We start from the raw sequence: 7,992 nt of genomic DNA, 5'->3' as shown, positions 1-7,992 counted from the left end.
AGAACAGAATCATTCTATTTACTTTCATTCTGAGTCAATCAGTGCCCAAATGCAGCTTGGCTGGTACCTAATGGTGGTCAATCAATGAGAATTAGAGTGATTTTGCCTTTAAGGCATGGTCCTTAAGAAAGAAATCCAGGCAGAAAAGGAAAGAAAAAAAACAGGACCAGGAAGAAAAAAATTACATTCCTTTAACGGAGCACTGGCAGGTAAAGGGTATGATCCCTTAAGTGCTCTGAAGGAAGGGGGTGGAAAGAATGCTATCTGAGTCTAATATTATTATTATTTTTCCCAGATGGCCCCTCTATGGCCTCATTACATTCTTTTTCTTTGACTACATGTTGCTTGACTGACCTGATCTAGTTGGTTCCCAGTGGGGCAGCTCTATTCACAGAAGTTGTTTGTCCTTTGTTCTGGAAGAGGTCCATGACATAAGGGAGGTGATCAATGAGAACATAAAACAGTCATGGGAAAGAAGGTTTTTAACTGATTCTGTTTGGCCCTGAAGGACAGAACTGGGACAAATAGGAAGTACAAAGGAAAGAGATTATTTTTAACTCACTAACTTCCAAATAGTGTTTTATTAAGAAAATAAAATGTACCAATGTACAAAAAAGGACACCCTATTTTTCTACTCACCTATATGCCTATCTCCCTTTTACTCCTTAGAGTAGAAGTTCTGGGTAGCTAGGTGGGCTTTAGGAGAAAGCCTGAAGCTTTGTAATGCTCTCTGGGGCAAGCAGGGAAGGGCATTAATGGGATCAGCTCAGCCTTATAGCCATTCCTATCAAGACTTTGAAAACTCCACTTGACTGATTCCAATCATAAAGTCCAGTTATGATATCAAATCCTTTTCTTATGCCCTCCCTCATGCCTCATGGTGGCTTTTTTCTTGTTATAACTAAGTCTAAAAGAATGCTAAATCCCTTTTAGGGTTAGCCTGCCAATCAATAGTGTAATCTCCTTCCTTTACTAATTCCTTTTGGGGTTAATGTGCTAAACTCCCCTGTGAATTTAGCCTGCTTCTTACTTATAATGTATTCCCTTTTTCCTGATTAATTGGAATTCCACTAGGATACTTGTCTTTTCCCTTTTTAATTAACCCCTTTCCTTGTAAACTGTATGTTTTCCCATATCAATTTCATATTTCCCACTGCTGGGATCTATAATCTCTTCTGGTAACTAAAGATACCTTTTGCCAAGAGAGCACCATGCGTCTTGAGCCTTATTTTTCCAACTAGGAATGGCTAGAATAACCTCATCTATAGCATTTTCCTGAAAAACTGTGTTGAAGCTTTATGAATGGGCAAAGTATTTCTCCAGTTTCCAAAAAGCATACCAGCTTATCAGATCTCATAAATTTAATCTTATTTCCCATGTTAAATTCTAGAAATTTGAGAGATTAAAAAAATGTTAACCAATAATGATGAAATTGCTGGTAATTGAAGTTTTGACAAATTTTAATCTACATTCAGTCTCTATTTTGGAATAAATATCATTAGATAGCATCAGATATTGTCAGATGTTAAGACTGAAAAGACATTTTTGTCTTTTGGTATTTGGAGATGCAAAATTAATTTTTTAGATTGTCTTTTAAGCACTTTTCTAGTTAGAAACATTTTGTCAATGTTACCAAATCAATGTACATAAAAAACAGAGCATGATAATTATTATTTTTTAAATTATTTTTTATTATTTTGACCCATCTGTAACCTCATCACATTTTTTTGCTTTGACCATATTGTGGGGAGGTTGTTCCTCATCATAAATATAAAGATTATTGCACATGTTTAACATATATTGGATTACTTGCCTTCTAGAGGAGAGTGGAGGGAGGGGAAAATTTTGCAACACAACATTTTTCAAGGGTGAATGTTGAAAACTATCTATACATGTGTTTTGAAAATAAAAAAGCTTTATTAAAATATATAAATCATGTGATTTTTGTTTGTTTTAAAATTATATCTTTAAGTAGTGAGTCAAAGTACTCTGGATGAATATAAGCAACAAACTACTAAATTCTATTAAAATTGCCTAATTCTGAGTCCTTTTTAAGGATGATAATGAGAGAACATTTGGTTTTTCTCCTTTCTGACCAAAGAGCTCCATCTCAGAGGATACACCAGATTCTCTGTGAGTGGTCATCTCTCATGTTTTTGCCCATATCCCAAACCAGAGCTCAGCATTATACTCTTCTTTTTGCCCAGAACCAAGAAAGAATGTGAAATTCAGGCGGGGTTAGGTTGCAGCAACAACTTGAAGATGCCAGACAGACTATTGAACATTGGAGAAGAACTTAAAAAATTCATATGACCACTCACAAAAGCATCATTTCATCATTTTATTCACTGAAAATTTGTGCAATAGCCAAAGAAATTAAAACATAAGTAGGCCACATATTAAAGAGTAAAGTACAATGGGAGATTTGAATTTTTCAAAGGTATTAGAAATAAGGCATTTCCATGAATAACATTTATAATCCTAGTGTTTTTTTCAAGGTATCTGAAACTTCATGGTACTAGAATAAATTTCACCAGAACACAAGCAAAAAAAAAAGTGCAATATAAGAATCCATATTGATGTCACATAAAATATACCAATTATTTGTCTTTCTTGCATATTCACGCCACACTACATTTCTAAAAACAAAACAAGCAAAAACTCCCATATGTGGATTCCATTCATTTTTCAATTATGCCTTTAGTCCCTCATTTTTATTATAATCAAACAGTTACTGTTAGTGCTCTTTGCCATGTCTTTCACATTGATGTCTCTTTCTCTCTGCCTGCTGGTTATCAAAATTGGGGGGACACCCCTTTCTCACAAATTCACTTTCTTTCAAGATGTTCTCATCATTAATCTCCAAAGAGGCATAAAGCTTGAAAGCAGCCTTGTTTTAGTTTGATATTAATAATTGCAGTAACTAGGATATGAAGTAATCAGTAAACATGGCAGATAGGTGATCTGGTAAACTAGCAATTCTTTGTAGTTCAACAGGTAATCAGGCAAGTGTTTTAGCTCCTTTAACTTGGTCCTCTAGTAATCTCTCCTTTCTACACATTGTAATCAAACAAGGCAAAGTTTTTACTACAATTGTCATCTGTCCAAATTGCTCCAGCTCTGCACGTATATATGTTAAGCATTTTGCTGATGTGAGTGGCATTTCAATAGGCTAATCCTTCTGAATCATCTTCACACAAATCTGGGGTAATAATTCTCCATCAACCAAAACATTGACAAGGGTCATGGATATGTGAGGTTTTCAAAGGCTCAAGCTGAGAATAATTTCAGTGCTTGCATTCAAATTTTGTGTTACACAGAAGTTAGCAGACAAACAATATTCTGTACTGCTTCATGGTTCAATAAAATTTTTTGATAATCAGGTGCTTTGCTATGATGGGAGAAAATCTGACAAATGTATTCTTGTGTATAGAGAGATCCACCAAACAGAGTCATGAGATCCACTGCAGCATGTGTATAAAATAGTTCTTCTGGTGGCTGGACAGGGAAAAATGGCATGAAGGCATCTAAGACAAGATTCAATGAACTTCAAATCTTGTCATAGTAATCATGGCAGCAGGGAAGAAGTAAAAATAGTCCAGGAGAGACTTGACATTGTTTTCAGCCGCCATAGTAACACTTCCCAAAATTAATGCAATTCAGTTTTTAGCTCCATGCTTCAAGTTTCTTACTGAAGCAGATATAAGAATTTTAAAACTAAAACAATGAAGTTGAATTTCTGTTGTTATTTCCAATTATAGAATTTTTCATGTTTATTATACCTTGTAGATTTTTTGGGGATCATGGTCAAATGGCTAGTCAACATAGTGGTGTGTGGTGGCTGTCACTTCCAAAAGGATGCTCATGAAGACATCTCCAGTAGACATGCCATCTTGATCCTTTGGGAGAGAGATTTACTTCAATATAAGTAATAATGCCCTTACCAATACTACACATCTATCAAAAAATGGAATTGGCTACTGGAAGAAGTGAGTTCTTCAATTTTAGGCTGGCCATCCAATTATCAGGAATTTTATAGTTGTATCATATTTCATTTAGGGATTGGATCCAATGTTCTGATTTCCTTTCTAATGTAAATATTTAGTGATTCAATAGATTAATGAGGAGAAATAACTAGAATATTGGGGTTCAAGATATAAGTAGGACTTTGAAGAATGGATAGAATTTCTTTAATTGTTTAAAGTTGCCCCAGTATTTTGGAACAAATCGCATATAGCTTTAAGTGTTATCAAGTATATTTTATATGTTATTATATTTAAACCTCATAGCAACTCTGGGAAGAAAGTATTGTTTTTACTCTTAGCCCCCATTTTATAGAGAGACTGAGGCTCAGAAAATTGTTTATGATCACATGGTTAAGAAGTTTCAGAAGTAGAATTTGAAGTCAGGTCTTTCTACCTCTGTGCTAGTATTCCAGTTTCAAATGAAAGGTCTATTTCATTTAATAGTAGAGGGATCTTTTAGGACCTTTGACTTAGCATCTTTTGGTAGGATAGGATGTGGGGTGGAATTCAATGAGGTACTTGAGTCTTCCTTGAAGGTTGTCAATAAAAGTGAAAGATAAAGTATCTTCAGAGGAGCAGCAGTATTAAAGATAGAATTTAATTGCTATTATAACATATCATTAAATAAATGTTTTTCATTTTACCAGAGTTACATTTCTCAATCACAAAATCAGAAAATTTATTCAATAAGCATATATATTATATACTTTTATGTGTTGTGTTTTTTTTTTTTTTAATTCTTATGCTTATTTTTTCAAGTTTGGTGTTTTCATCAATCATGCTTGAAAATCCTGTTTCATTAAAAGTCTAATCTTCCTTTTTAAAGATTTTCCTTAGCTTTGCTGGATAATTTATTCTTAGTTGTAAACAGGCATATACATATGCATATACATGTAATATGTATATACATATACATAGTGTATGCACACATATACACATGTGTGTATGTAGTATCATTCCATGATTTCCATACCTTTAGGGTAATAGCTAGTACATCTTGTTTGTTCCTGACTATGGTTCCTTGGAATTTGAATTCTGTCTTTGTAGCTAAGAGGAAATGGGATATGGGGAGTAGCAGGAGGAATTACATGTTTCAGGTCAAATTCCCAATATCAATCATTCTCTTTTCTCCAACCCCAATGAATCAGGTGGAAGAGAGATAGTCCTTAGGTATTAAGAGTTGTTGAAATCATTCAGGATTTGCCAGAGTCCCTCCATCCCCCTTCACTTAAGCACACATAATTTCTTGTGTCTGATTCAGAAGACACATAGATTGATATTGCTCTGATAAGACTAGATCCCTTTAGTGTAGTTTGACCTCTTTTAAGCTAGAAAATACTTCTTAAAGGTCTGAGTTACAGGAATAGTTCTAAATCTTTCCATGCCTTAACAGTCCAGGAGAAATTTCTGCCCTGAAGTCCTATTCTTTTGATTGGGTACTCTTCCTGAGACTACCATTTTAGAAAGAATTCCCACCATACTTTACCTTATTTCTTAAATTATACTATAAGCTCCTCTTCTTTCTTCATCTGCCATTCTGTTTCTTTTTCCAGGTAACCTTTCTTCCCTCTTACTGTTCCTCTATATATTTCATTTCCTTCAGTTAGAATGGAAGTTTTTTAAAGTAGAAAAAGTATATTGTTTACTTGGATTTTTATCCATGCTTAGGATAGTTTGTGGCACTTAATCATTGCAATCTATCTATTTGCTATCTATTATAGCTGGTGGTACAGTGGACTAAGTGCTAGATCTGTTTTTTTGTTTTTTTTTTTGTTTTTGTTTTTTTCAGGTAGCTGGAGGTCAAGTGATTTGTCTAGGATCATAGTCAGTGTCAAGTGTCTCAGGTGAGTTTTGAATTTAGGTTCTCTTGACTGCAGGGTCAGTGCTCTATCCATTGCACCATCTAACTGCTGAACATTTTTTTGAGTGCTAGATCTGGAGTCAGGAAGACCCAAGTCCAAGTTTGGTCCTAGATATTCATTAGCTGTGTAACTTTGGGCAAGTTACTTTATTTGCTTTCAGTTTTCTCAAGTATAAAATATGAATCATAATAATACCTACCTTGTAAGGTTATTGTGAGGATCAATAGAGATATTTGTAGAAAGCACTTGGTAGAGTGACTGGCACATAGTAAATGCTATTTGTTGTTCAGCTGTTTCAGTCATGTCTGAATTGTAGTGATTCCTTTGTTGGTGCTTTTTTTCCCCAAAGATTCTAGAGTGCTTTGCCATTTCTTTTTCCAGTTTATTTTTATAGATGAGGAAATTGAGGCAAACAAGATTAAGGAATTTGACCAGGATCACACCACTAGTAAGTGTCTGAAGATAATTTGAACTTGGGTGTTCCTGACTCTAGGCTGGCAATTTATCAGCTTCACTAAATAACTGCCCCAAATAAATAATAAATGCTATATAAATTCTTTTCCCTTCCCCATTTTTGTTAAAGGATCATTAAAAGGTAACTTTATATGGGAAATATATTTTCTCTCTTAGGAAGTTTTCTCTTGTAGGAAAAGACCTTAACTATTGTTTTTGACTTATTTTTTAGCCATATTTTGATCAACTATTCTTGCTACCCACTTTAATTTTTATTTTTACCCTCCATTATGTGTGAGGAAGGTCCTTCTACTTCACATATATTTCCATATCACCATGTAAATTTGTTTCTCAAAAACCCTACTACCTCTAGAGAAAAATGTTCTTTTTTTCTATCTATCTATCCATACATCCATCTATCTATTTCACATATTGGTATTTAAAAGCCTCCATCCTCTGGCTCTTTCATTTTTTAAAAAAGATAAATATTTTATTACAACTAGTGGGATGATGGGGGCAATAGAGTGTTTAAAGGTAATTGATAATTTTTAATAAAGATCCACATTTGTTTATAATCAAGCTAGCCTAATAAATACCCTGAATTCAATATCTCCTGCTTTCACATTTTTCCCATAGCCTTGTAATATACTTCCTCCTCTTTTTTACTTCTTAGAAATCTTATTTTACACTACTGATCAGAGAAATGCAAATTAAGACAACTCTGAGATACCACTACACACCTGTCAGATTGGCTAAGATGACAGGAACAAATAATGATGAATGTTGGAGGGGATGTGGGAAAACTGGGACACTGATGCATTGTTGGTGGAGTTGTGAAAGAATCCAGCCATTCTGGAGAGCAATTTGGAACTATGCCCAAAGGGTTGTCAAGATGTGCATACCCTTTGACCCAGCATTGCTGTTATTGGGATTATATCCCAAAGAAATACTAAAGAGTGGAAAGGGACCTGTATGTGCCAAAATGTTTGTGGGAGCTCTTTTTGTTGTAGCTAGAAACTGGAAGTTGAATGGATGTCCATCAATTGGAAAATGGTTGGGTAAATTGTGGTATATGAAGGTTATGGAATATTATTGCTCTGTAAGAAATGACCAGCAGGAGGAATACAGAGAGGCTTGGAGAGACTTACATCAACTGATGCTGAGTGAAATGAGCAGAACCAGAAGATCACTATACACTTCAACAACAATACTGTATGAGGATGTATTCTGATGGAAGTGGAAATCTTCAACATAAAGAAGATCCAACTCACTTCCAGTTGATCAATGATGGACAGAAATAACTATACCCAGAGAAGGAACATTGGGAAGTGAATGTAAATTGTTAGCACTACTGTCTATCTACCCAGGTTACTTATACCTTCGGAAGCTAATAATTAATGTGCAACAAGAAAATGGTATTTACACACATATATTGTATCTAGGTTATATTGTAACACATGTAAAATGTATGGGATTACCTGCCATCGGGGGGAGGGAGTGGAGGGAGGGAGGGGATAATTTGGAAAAATGAATAAAATAAAAAAAAAGAAAGAAATCTTATTTTAATTGTCAGCTCACACTCTCTCTCTTTTTTTTCCACTCCATTTACTTCTTATTGATTCATCTATCTACTTGTCAAACCTTTGTAGAAA

The 7,992-nt window shown here is 34.5% G+C and overlaps 1 pseudogene; it reads right to left on the bottom strand.

Annotated features, from left to right (window-relative positions):
- Positions 1–2,700: 2,700 nt before the first annotated feature.
- LOC141540917 (armadillo repeat-containing protein 8 pseudogene) lies at positions 2,701–3,892 on the bottom strand (annotated as a pseudogene).
- Positions 3,893–7,992: the final 4,100 nt, after the last annotated feature.

Source organism: Sminthopsis crassicaudata, chromosome 4 (assembly GCF_048593235.1).
Source record: "Sminthopsis crassicaudata isolate SCR6 chromosome 4, ASM4859323v1, whole genome shotgun sequence".
NCBI lineage: Eukaryota > Metazoa > Chordata > Mammalia > Dasyuromorphia > Dasyuridae > Sminthopsis > Sminthopsis crassicaudata.
Note: the sequence above shows the minus strand (reverse complement) of the source record. Positions and strands in the feature narration are given on the sequence as shown.